At 46.1% G+C, this 9606-nt stretch overlaps 30 non-coding genes across 30 annotated transcripts; all 30 read left to right on the plus strand.

Moving 5' to 3' along the window:
* The first annotated feature begins 304 nt into the window (after positions 1-304).
* LOC123433254 lies at positions 305-420 on the plus strand. The gene has a single exon (XR_006624789.1). It is a non-coding gene; the product is annotated as a 5S ribosomal RNA (ribosomal RNA).
* Positions 421-611: 191 nt separating this feature from the next.
* Positions 612-730, plus strand: LOC123434695. The gene has a single exon (XR_006625972.1). It is a non-coding gene; the product is annotated as a 5S ribosomal RNA (ribosomal RNA).
* Positions 731-924: 194 nt separating this feature from the next.
* Positions 925-1043, plus strand: LOC123437259. The gene has a single exon (XR_006628450.1). It is a non-coding gene; the product is annotated as a 5S ribosomal RNA (ribosomal RNA).
* A 200-nt stretch (positions 1044-1243) lies between these two features.
* Positions 1244-1362, plus strand: LOC123436301. The gene has a single exon (XR_006627531.1). It is a non-coding gene; the product is annotated as a 5S ribosomal RNA (ribosomal RNA).
* Positions 1363-1556: 194 nt separating this feature from the next.
* LOC123436302 lies at positions 1557-1675 on the plus strand. The gene has a single exon (XR_006627532.1). It is a non-coding gene; the product is annotated as a 5S ribosomal RNA (ribosomal RNA).
* Positions 1676-1869: 194 nt separating this feature from the next.
* LOC123436303 lies at positions 1870-1988 on the plus strand. Its single transcript, XR_006627533.1, has one exon. It is a non-coding gene; the product is annotated as a 5S ribosomal RNA (ribosomal RNA).
* A 194-nt stretch (positions 1989-2182) lies between these two features.
* On the plus strand, positions 2183-2301 carry LOC123437753. Its single transcript, XR_006628924.1, has one exon. It is a non-coding gene; the product is annotated as a 5S ribosomal RNA (ribosomal RNA).
* Positions 2302-2492: 191 nt separating this feature from the next.
* LOC123433023 lies at positions 2493-2608 on the plus strand. Its single transcript, XR_006624583.1, has one exon. It is a non-coding gene; the product is annotated as a 5S ribosomal RNA (ribosomal RNA).
* A 194-nt stretch (positions 2609-2802) lies between these two features.
* LOC123434696 lies at positions 2803-2921 on the plus strand. The gene has a single exon (XR_006625973.1). It is a non-coding gene; the product is annotated as a 5S ribosomal RNA (ribosomal RNA).
* A 194-nt stretch (positions 2922-3115) lies between these two features.
* LOC123437260 lies at positions 3116-3234 on the plus strand. The gene has a single exon (XR_006628451.1). It is a non-coding gene; the product is annotated as a 5S ribosomal RNA (ribosomal RNA).
* Positions 3235-3419: 185 nt separating this feature from the next.
* LOC123438736 lies at positions 3420-3538 on the plus strand. The gene has a single exon (XR_006629861.1). It is a non-coding gene; the product is annotated as a 5S ribosomal RNA (ribosomal RNA).
* Positions 3539-3735: 197 nt separating this feature from the next.
* On the plus strand, positions 3736-3854 carry LOC123436304. Its single transcript, XR_006627534.1, has one exon. It is a non-coding gene; the product is annotated as a 5S ribosomal RNA (ribosomal RNA).
* A 197-nt stretch (positions 3855-4051) lies between these two features.
* On the plus strand, positions 4052-4170 carry LOC123436305. The gene has a single exon (XR_006627536.1). It is a non-coding gene; the product is annotated as a 5S ribosomal RNA (ribosomal RNA).
* A 197-nt stretch (positions 4171-4367) lies between these two features.
* LOC123432029 lies at positions 4368-4486 on the plus strand. The gene has a single exon (XR_006623631.1). It is a non-coding gene; the product is annotated as a 5S ribosomal RNA (ribosomal RNA).
* A 191-nt stretch (positions 4487-4677) lies between these two features.
* LOC123433090 lies at positions 4678-4793 on the plus strand. Its single transcript, XR_006624644.1, has one exon. It is a non-coding gene; the product is annotated as a 5S ribosomal RNA (ribosomal RNA).
* Positions 4794-4987: 194 nt separating this feature from the next.
* On the plus strand, positions 4988-5103 carry LOC123433231. The gene has a single exon (XR_006624769.1). It is a non-coding gene; the product is annotated as a 5S ribosomal RNA (ribosomal RNA).
* A 191-nt stretch (positions 5104-5294) lies between these two features.
* LOC123434697 lies at positions 5295-5413 on the plus strand. The gene has a single exon (XR_006625974.1). It is a non-coding gene; the product is annotated as a 5S ribosomal RNA (ribosomal RNA).
* A 197-nt stretch (positions 5414-5610) lies between these two features.
* Positions 5611-5729, plus strand: LOC123437261. The gene has a single exon (XR_006628452.1). It is a non-coding gene; the product is annotated as a 5S ribosomal RNA (ribosomal RNA).
* Positions 5730-5908: 179 nt separating this feature from the next.
* LOC123431599 lies at positions 5909-6027 on the plus strand. The gene has a single exon (XR_006623190.1). It is a non-coding gene; the product is annotated as a 5S ribosomal RNA (ribosomal RNA).
* Positions 6028-6221: 194 nt separating this feature from the next.
* On the plus strand, positions 6222-6340 carry LOC123434032. The gene has a single exon (XR_006625326.1). It is a non-coding gene; the product is annotated as a 5S ribosomal RNA (ribosomal RNA).
* A 191-nt stretch (positions 6341-6531) lies between these two features.
* LOC123434700 lies at positions 6532-6650 on the plus strand. The gene has a single exon (XR_006625976.1). It is a non-coding gene; the product is annotated as a 5S ribosomal RNA (ribosomal RNA).
* A 194-nt stretch (positions 6651-6844) lies between these two features.
* On the plus strand, positions 6845-6963 carry LOC123437189. The gene has a single exon (XR_006628383.1). It is a non-coding gene; the product is annotated as a 5S ribosomal RNA (ribosomal RNA).
* Positions 6964-7157: 194 nt separating this feature from the next.
* On the plus strand, positions 7158-7276 carry LOC123432339. Its single transcript, XR_006623927.1, has one exon. It is a non-coding gene; the product is annotated as a 5S ribosomal RNA (ribosomal RNA).
* Positions 7277-7473: 197 nt separating this feature from the next.
* On the plus strand, positions 7474-7591 carry LOC123433002. Its single transcript, XR_006624562.1, has one exon. It is a non-coding gene; the product is annotated as a 5S ribosomal RNA (ribosomal RNA).
* A 194-nt stretch (positions 7592-7785) lies between these two features.
* Positions 7786-7904, plus strand: LOC123432499. Its single transcript, XR_006624078.1, has one exon. It is a non-coding gene; the product is annotated as a 5S ribosomal RNA (ribosomal RNA).
* A 182-nt stretch (positions 7905-8086) lies between these two features.
* LOC123438817 lies at positions 8087-8205 on the plus strand. Its single transcript, XR_006629937.1, has one exon. It is a non-coding gene; the product is annotated as a 5S ribosomal RNA (ribosomal RNA).
* Positions 8206-8414: 209 nt separating this feature from the next.
* On the plus strand, positions 8415-8533 carry LOC123438808. The gene has a single exon (XR_006629929.1). It is a non-coding gene; the product is annotated as a 5S ribosomal RNA (ribosomal RNA).
* A 200-nt stretch (positions 8534-8733) lies between these two features.
* On the plus strand, positions 8734-8852 carry LOC123438810. The gene has a single exon (XR_006629931.1). It is a non-coding gene; the product is annotated as a 5S ribosomal RNA (ribosomal RNA).
* A 182-nt stretch (positions 8853-9034) lies between these two features.
* LOC123435287 lies at positions 9035-9153 on the plus strand. The gene has a single exon (XR_006626542.1). It is a non-coding gene; the product is annotated as a 5S ribosomal RNA (ribosomal RNA).
* Positions 9154-9353: 200 nt separating this feature from the next.
* On the plus strand, positions 9354-9469 carry LOC123433334. The gene has a single exon (XR_006624859.1). It is a non-coding gene; the product is annotated as a 5S ribosomal RNA (ribosomal RNA).
* The last annotated feature ends 137 nt before the right edge of the window (positions 9470-9606 follow it).

A 9606-nucleotide genomic window follows, 5' to 3' on the forward strand; every position in this document is an offset into this window, starting at 1 on the left:
GGGGCAAGCATAAGGAACAAATAGATAGTTGCATGTCGGATGCGATCATACCAGCACTAAAGCACCGGATCCCATGGGAAGTCCTCGTGTTGCATTCCCCTTTTTAAATATATTTTTGCGCCACGTGACAAGGATGACGCGGGAGCGTGATCTATATGACCTCATTTTCTTATTTTTGACGATTACTGTGTGACTTTTCCCACCGCGCTTGACACCCAACGACTAGTAGTAGTAGTAGTAGTAGTAGTAGTAGTAGTAGTAGTAGTAGGGGCAAGCATAAGGAACAAATAGATAGTTGCATGTCGGATGCGATCATACCAGCACTAAAGCACCGGATCCCATCAGAACTCCGAAGTTAAGCGTGCTTGGGCGAGAGTAGTACTATTATGGGTGACCTCCTGGGACTCCGTGTTGCATTCCCCTTTTTAAATATATTTTTGCGCCACGTGACAAGGATGACGCGGGAGCGTGATCTATATGACCTCATTTTCTTATTTTTGACGATTACCGTGTGACTTTTCCCACCGCGCTTGACACCCAACGACTAGTAGTAGTAGTAGTAGTAGTAGTAGTAGGGGCAAGCATAAGGAACAAATAGATAGTTGCATGTCGGATGCGATCATACCAGCACTAAAGCACCGGATCCCATCAGAACTCCGAAGTTAAGCGTGCTTGGGCGAGAGTAGTACTAGGATGGGTGACCTCCTGGGAAGTCCTCGTGTTGCATTCCCCTTTTTAAATATATTTTTGCGCCACGTGACAAGGATGACGCGGGACCGTGATCTATATGACCTCATTTTCTTATTTTTGACGATTACTGTGTGACTTTTCCCACCGCGCTTGACACCCAACGACTAGTAGTAGTAGTAGTAGTAGTAGTAGTAGTAGGGGCAAGCATAAGGAACAAATAGATAGTTGCATGTCGGATGCGATCATACCAGCACTAAAGCACCGGATCCCATCAGAACTCCGAAGTTAAGCGTGCTTGGGCGAGAGTAGTACTAGGATGGGTGACCTCCTGGGCAGTCCTCGTGTTGCATTCCCCTTTTTAAATATATTTTTGCGCCACGTGACAAGGATGACGCGGGACCGTGATCTATATGACCTCATTTTCTTATTTTTGACGGTTACTGTGTGACTTTTCCCACCGCGCTTGACACCCAACGACTAGTAGTAGTAGTAGTAGTAGTAGTAGTAGTAGTAGTAGGGGCAAGCATAAGGAACAAATAGATAGTTGCATGTCGGATGCGATCATACCAGCACTAAAGCACCGGATCCCATCAGAACTCCGAAGTTAAGCGTGCTTGGGCGAGAGTAGTACTAGGATGGGTGACCTCCTCGGAAGTCCTCGTGTTGCATTCCCCTTTTTAAATATATTTTTGCGCCACGTGACAAGGATGACGCGGGTCCGTGATCTATATGACCTCATTTTCTTATTTTTGACGATTACTGTGTGACTTTTCCCACCGCGCTTGACACCCAACGACTAGTAGTAGTAGTAGTAGTAGTAGTAGTAGTAGGGGCAAGCATAAGGAACAAATAGATAGTTGCATGTCGGATGCGATCATACCAGCACTAAAGCACCGGATCCCATCAGAACTCCGAAGTTAAGCGTGCTTGGGCGAGAGTAGTACTAGGATGGGTGACCTCCTCGGAAGTCCTCGTGTTGCATTCCCCTTTTTAAATATATTTTTGCGCCACGTGACAAGGATGACGCGGGTCCGTGATCTATATGACCTCATTTTGTTATTTTTGACGATTACTGTGTGACTTTTCCCACCGCGCTTGACACCCAACGACTAGTAGTAGTAGTAGTAGTAGTAGTAGTAGTAGGGGCAAGCATAAGGAACAAATAGATAGTTGCATGTCGGATGCGATCATACCAGCACTAAAGCACCGGATCCCATCAGAACTCCGAAGTTAAGCGTGCTTGGGCGAGAGTAGTACTAGGATGGGTGACCTCCTCGGAAGTCCTCGTGTTGCATTCCCCTTTTTAAATATATTTTTGCGCCACGTGACAAGGATGACGCGGGAGCGTGATCTATATGACCTCATTTTGTTATTTTTGACGATTACTGTGTGACTTTTCCCACCGCGCTTGACACCCAACGACTAGTAGTAGTAGTAGTAGTAGTAGTAGTAGTAGGGGCAAGCATAAGGAAAAAATAGATAGTTGCATGTCGGATGCGATCATACCAGCACTAAAGCACCGGATCCCATCAGAACTCTGAAGTTAAGCGTGCTTGGGCGAGAGTAGTACTAGGATGGGTGACCTCCTGGGAAGTCCTCGTGTTGCATTTTCCTTTTTAAATATATTTTTGCGCCACGTGACAAGGATGACGCGGGACCGTGATCTATATGACCTCATTTTCTTATTTTCGACGATTACTGTGTGACTTTTCCCACCGCGCTTGACACCCAACGACTAGTAGTAGTAGTAGTAGTAGTAGTAGTAGGGGCAAGCATAAGGAACAAATAGATAGTTGCATGTCGGATGCGATCATACCAGCACTAAAGCACCGGATCCCATCAGAACTCCGAAGTTAAGCGTGCTTGGGCGAGAGTAGTACTAGGATGGGTGACCTCCTGGGACTCCGTGTTGCATTCCCCTTTTTAAATATATTTTTGCGCCACGTGACAAGGATGACGCGGGAGCGTGATCTATATGACCTCATTTTCTTATTTTTGACGATTACCGTGTGACTTTTCCCACCGCGCTTGACACCCAACGACTAGTAGTAGTAGTAGTAGTAGTAGTAGTAGTAGGGGCAAGCATAAGGAACAAATAGATAGTTGCATGTCGGATGCGATCATACCAGCACTAAAGCACCGGATCCCATCAGAACTCCGAAGTTAAGCGTGCTTGGGCGAGAGTAGTACTAGGATGGGTGACCTCCTGGGAAGTCCTCGTGTTGCATTCCCCTTTTTAAATATATTTTTGCGCCACGTGACAAGGATGACGCGGGACCGTGATCTATATGACCTCATTTTCTTATTTTTGACGATTACTGTGTGACTTTTCCCACCGCGCTTGACACCCAACGACTAGTAGTAGTAGTAGTAGTAGTAGTAGTAGTAGGGGCAAGCATAAGGAACAAATAGATAGTTGCATGTTGGATGCGATCATACCAGCACTAAAGCACCGGATCCCATCAGAACTCCGAAGTTAAGCGTGCTTGGGCGAGAGTAGTACTAGGATGGGTGACCTCCTGGGCAGTCCTCGTGTTGCATTCCCCTTTTTAAATATATTTTTGCGCCACGTGACAAGGATGACGCGGGACCGTGATCTATATGACCTCATTTTCTTATTTTTGACGATTACTGTGTGACTTTTCCCACCGCGCTTGACACCCAACGACTAGTAGTAGTAGTAGTAGTAGTAGGGGCAAGCATAAGGAACAAATAGATAGTTGCATGTCGGATGCGATCATACCAGCACTAAAGCACCGGATCCTATCAGAACTCCGAAGTTAAGCGTGCTTGGGCGAGAGTAGTACTAGGATGGGTGACCTCCTCGGAAGTCCTCGTGTTGCATTCCCCTTTTTAAATATATTTTTGCGCCACGTGACAAGGATGACGCGGGTCCGTGATCTATATGACCTCATTTTGTTATTTTTGACGATTACTGTGTGACTTTTCCCACCGCGCTTGACACCCAACGACTAGTAGTAGTAGTAGTAGTAGTAGTAGTAGTAGTAGGGGCAAGCATAAGGAACAAATAGATAGTTGCATGTCGGATGCGATCATACCAGCACTAAAGCACCGGATCCCATCAGAACTCCGAAGTTAAGCGTGCTTGGGCGAGAGTAGTACTAGGATGGGTGACCTCCTCGGAAGTCCTCGTGTTGCATTCCCCTTTTTAAATATATTTTTGCGCCACGTGACAAGGATGACGCGGGTCCGTGATCTATATGACCTCATTTTCTTATTTTTGACGATTACTGTGTGACTTTTCCCACCGCGCTTGACACCCAACGACTAGTAGTAGTAGTAGTAGTAGTAGTAGTAGTAGTAGGGGCAAGCATAAGGAACAAATAGATAGTTGCATGTCGGATGCGATCATACCAGCACTAAAGCACCGGATCCCATCAGAACTCCGAAGTTAAGCGTGCTTGGGCGAGAGTAGTACTAGGATGGGTGACCTCCTCGGAAGTCCTCGTGTTGCATTCCCCTTTTTAAATATATTTTTGCGCCACGTGACAAGGATGACGCGGGAGCGTGATCTATATGACCTCATTTTGTTATTTTTGACGATTACTGTGTGACTTTTCCCACCGCGCTTGACACCCAACGACTAGTAGTAGTAGTAGTAGTAGTAGTAGTAGTAGTAGGGGCAAGCATAAGGAAAAAATAGATAGTTGCATGTCGGATGCGATCATACCAGCACTAAAGCACCGGATCCCATCAGAACTATGAAGTTAAGCGTGCTTGGGCGAGAGTAGTACTAGGATGGGTGACCTCCTGGGAAGTCCTCGTGTTGCATTCCCCTTTTTAAATATATTTTTGCGCCACGTGACAAGGATGACGCGGGACCGTGATCTATATGACCTCATTTTCTTATTTTTGACGATTACTGTGTGACTTTTCCCACCGCGCTTGACACCCAACGACTAGTAGTAGTAGTAGTAGTAGTAGTAGTAGGGGCAAGCATAAGGAACAAATAGATAGTTGCATGTCGGATGCGATCATACCAGCACTAAAGCACCGGATCCCATCAGAACTCCGAAGTTAAGCGTGCTTGGGCGAGAGTAGTACTAGGATGGGTGACCTCGTGGGACTCCGTGTTGCATTCCCCTTTTTAAATATATTTTTGCGCCAGGTGACAAGGATGACGCGGGACCGTGATCTATATGACCTCATTTTCTTATTTTTGACGATTACTGTGTGACTTTTCCCACCGCGCTTGACACCCAACGACTAGTAGTAGTAGTAGTAGTAGTAGTAGTAGTAGGGGCAAGCATAAGGAACAAATAGATAGTTGCATGTCGGATGCGATCATACCAGCACTAAAGCACCGGATCCCATCAGAACTCCGAAGTTAAGCGTGCTTGGGCGAGAGTAGTACTAGGATGGGTGACCTCCTCGGACTCCGTGTTGCATTCCCCTTTTTAAATATATTTTTGCGCCACGTGACAAGGATGACGCGGGAGCGTGATCTATATGACCTCATTTTCTTATTTTTGACGATTACCGTGTGACTTTTCCCACCGCGCTTGACACCCAACGACTAGTAGTAGTAGTAGTAGTAGTAGTAGTAGGGGCAAGCATAAGGAACAAATAGATAGTTGCATGTCGGATGCGATCATACCAGCACTAAAGCACCGGATCCCATCAGAACTCCGAAGTTAAGCGTGCTTGGGCGAGAGTAGTACTAGGATGGGTGACCTCCTGGGAAGTCCTCGTGTTGCATTCCCCTTTTTAAATATATTTTTGCGCCACGTGACAAGGATGACGCGGGTCCGTGATCTATATGACCTCATTTTCTTATTTTTGACGATTACTGTGTGACTTTTCCCACCGCGCTTGACACCCAACGACTAGTAGTAGTAGTAGTAGTAGTAGTAGTAGTAGTAGGGGCAAGCATAAGGAACAAATAGATAGTTGCATGTCGGATGCGATCATACCAGCACTAAAGCACCGGATCCCATCAGAACTCCGAAGTTAAGCGTGCTTGGGCGAGAGTAGTACTAGGATGGGTGACCTCCTGGGCAGTCCTCGTGTTGCATTCCCCTTTTTAAATATATTTTTGCGCCACGTGACAAGGATGACGCGGGACCGTGATCTATATGACCTCATTTTCTTATTTTTGACGATTACTGTGTGACTTTTCCCACCGCGCTTGACACCCAACGACTAGTAGTAGTAGTAGTAGGGGCAAGCATAAGGAACAAATAGATAGTTGCATGTCGGATGCGATCATACCAGCACTAAAGCACCGGATCCCATCAGAACTCCGAAGTTAAGCGTCCTTGGGCGAGAGTAGTACTAGGATGGGTGACCTCCTCGGAAGTCCTCGTGTTGCATTCCCCTTTTTAAATATATTTTTGCGCCACGTAACAAGGATGACGCGGGACCGTGATCTATATGACCTCATTTTCTTATTTTTGACGATTACTGTGTGACTTTTCCCACCGCGCTTGACACCCAACGACTAGTAGTAGTAGTAGTAGTAGTAGTAGTAGTAGGGGCAAGCATAAGGAACAAATAGATAGTTGCATGTCGGATGCGATCATACCAGCACTAAAGCACCGGATCCCATCAGAACTCCGAAGTTAAGCGTGCTTGGGCGAGGGTAGTACTAGGATGGGTGACCTCCTGGGAAGTCCTCGTGTTGCATTCCCCTTTTTAAATATATTTTTGCGCCACGTGACAAGGATGACGCGGGAGCGTGATCTATATGACCTCATTTTGTTATTTTTGACGATTACTGTGTGACTTTTCCCACCGCGCTTGACACCCAACGACTAGTAGTACTAGTAGTAGTAGTAGTAGTAGGGGCAAGCATAAGGAACAAATAGATAGTTGCATGACGGATGCGATCATACCAGCACTAAAGCACCGGATCCCATCAGAACTCCGAAGTTAAGCGTGCTTGGGCGAGAGTAGTACTAGGATGGGTGACCTCCTGGGAAGTCCTCGTGTTGCATTCCCCTTTTTAAATATATTTTTGCGCCACGTGACAAGGATGACGCGGGACCGTGATCTATATGACCTCATTTTCTTATTTTTGACGATTACTGTGTGACTTTTCCCACCGCGCTTGACACCCAACGACTAGTAGTAGTAGTAGTAGTAGTAGTAGTAGTAGGGGCAAGCATAAGGAACAAATAGATAGTTGCATGTCGGATGCGATCATACCAGCACTAAAGCACCGGATCCCATCAGAACTCCGAAGTTTAGCGTGCTTGGGCGAGAGTAGTACTAGGATGGGTGACCTCCTGGGAAGTCCTCGTGTCGCATTCCCCTTTTTAAATATATTTTTGCGCCACGTGACAAGGATGACGCGGGAGCGTGATCTATATGACCTCATTTTCTTATTTTTGACGATTACTGTGTGACTTTTCCCACCGCGCTTGACACCCAACGACTAGTAGTAGTAGTAGTAGTAGTAGTAGTAGTAGGGGCAAGCATAAGGAACAAATAGATAGTTACATGTTGGATGCGATCATACCAACACTAAAGCACCGGATCCCATCAGAACTCCGAAGTTAAGCGTGCTTGAGCGAGAGTAGTACTAGGATGGGTGACCTCGTGGGAAGTCCTCGTGTTGCATTCCCCTTTTTAAATATATTTTTACGCCACGTGACAAGGATGACGCGGGAGCGTGATCTATATGACCTCATTTTCTTATTTTTGACGATTACTGTGTGACTTTTCCCACCGCGCTTGACACCCAACGACTAGTAGTAGTAGTAGTAGTAGTAGTAGTAGTAGTAGGGGCAAGCATAAGGAACAAATAGATAGTTGCATGTCGGATGCGATCATACCAGCACTAAAGCACTGGATCCCATCAGAACTCTGAAGTTAAGCGTGCTTGGCGAGAGTAGTACTAGGATGGGTGACCTCCTGGGAAGTCCTCGTGTTGCATTCCCCTTTTTAAATATATTTTTGCGCCACGTGACAAGGATGACGCGGGACCGTGATCTATATGACCTCATTTTCTTATTTTTGACGATTACTGTGTGACTTTTCCCACCGCGCTTGACACCCAACGACTAGTAGTAGTAGTAGTAGTAGTAGTAGTAGTAGGGGCAAGCATAAGGAACAAATAGATAGTTGCATGTCGGATGCGATCATACCAGCACTAAAGCACCGGATCCCATCAAAACTCCGAAGTTAAGCGTGCTTGGGCGAGAGTAGTACTAGGATGGGTGACCTCCTGTGAAGTCCTCGTGATGCATTCCCCTTTTTAAATATATTTTTGCGCCACGTGACAAGGATGACGCGGGAGCGTGATCTATATGACCTCATTTTCTTATTTTTGACGATTACTGTGTGACTTTTCCCACCGCGCTTGACACCCAACGACTAGTAGTAGTAGTAGTAGTAGGGGCGAGCATAAGGAACAAATAGATAGTTGCATGTCGGATGCGATCATACCAGCACTAAAGCACCGGATCCCATCAGAACTCCAAAGTTAAGCGTGCTTGGGCAAGAGTAGTACTAGGATGGGTGACCTCTTGGGAAGTCCTCGTGTTGCATTCCCCTTTTTAAATATATTTTTGCGCCACGTGACAAGGATGACGCGGGACCGTGATCTATATGACCTCATTTTCTTATTTTTGACGATTACTGTGTGACTTTTCCCACCGCGCTTGACACCCAACGACTAGTAGTAGTAGTAGTAGTAGTAGTAGTAGTAGTAGTAGTAGTAGTAGGGGCAAGCATAAGGAACAAATAGATAGTTGCATGTCGGATGCGATCATACCAGCACTAAAGCACCGGATCCCATCAAAACTCCGAAGTTAAGCGTGCTTGGGCGAGAGTAGTACTAGGATGGGTGACCTCCTGTGAAGTCCTCGTGTTGCATTCCCCTTTTTAAATATATTTTTGCGCCACGTGACAAGGATGACGCGGGAGCGTGATCTATATGACCTCATTTTCATATTTTTGACGATTACTGTGTGACTTTTCCCACCGCGCTTGACACCCAACGACTAGTAGTAGTAGTAGTAGTAGTAGTAGTAGTAGTAGTAGGGGCAAGCATAAGGAACAAATAGATAGTTGCATGTCGGATGCGATCATACCAGCACTAAAGCACCGGATCCCATCAAAACTCCGAAGTTAAGCGTGCTTGGGCGAGAGTAGTACTAGGATGGGTGACCTCCTGTGAAGTCCTCGTGTTGCATTCCCCTTTTTAAATATATTTTTGCGCCACGTGACAAGGATGACGCGGGAGCGTGATCTATATGACCTCATTTTCTTATTTTTGACGATTACTGTGTGACTTTTCCCACCGCGCTTGACACCCAACGACTAGTAGTAGTAGTAGTAGTAGGGGCAAGCATAAGGAACAAATAGATAGTTGCATGTCGGATGCGATTATACCAGCACTAAAGCACCGGATCCCATCAGAACTCCGAAGTTAAGCGTGCTTGGGCGAGAGTAGTACTAGGATGGGTGACCTCCTGGGAAGTCCTCGTGTTGCATTCCTCTTTTTAAATATATTTTTGCGCCACGTGATAAGGATGACGCGGGAGCGTGATCTATATGACCTCATTTTCTTATTTTTGACGATTACTGTGTGACTTTTCCCACCGCGCTTGACACCCAACGACTAGTAGTAGTAGTAGTAGTAGTAGTAGTAGTAGTAGTAGGGGCAAGCATAAGGAACAAATAGATAGTTGCATGTCGGATGCGATCATAGCAGCACTAAAGCACCGGATCCCATCAGAACTCCGAAGTTAAGCGTGCTTGGGCGAGAGTAGTACTAGGATGGGTGACCTCCTGGGACTCCGTGTTGCATTCCCCTTTTTAAATATATTTTTGCGCCACGTGACAAGGATGACGCGGGAACGTGATCTATATGACCTCATTTTCTTATTTTTGACGATTACCGTGTGACTTTTCCCACCGCGCTTGACACCCAACGACTAGTAGTAGTAG

Source organism: Hordeum vulgare, chromosome 2H (genome assembly GCF_904849725.1).
Source record: "Hordeum vulgare subsp. vulgare chromosome 2H, MorexV3_pseudomolecules_assembly, whole genome shotgun sequence".
In the NCBI taxonomy this organism is placed as follows: domain Eukaryota; kingdom Viridiplantae; phylum Streptophyta; class Magnoliopsida; order Poales; family Poaceae; genus Hordeum; species Hordeum vulgare.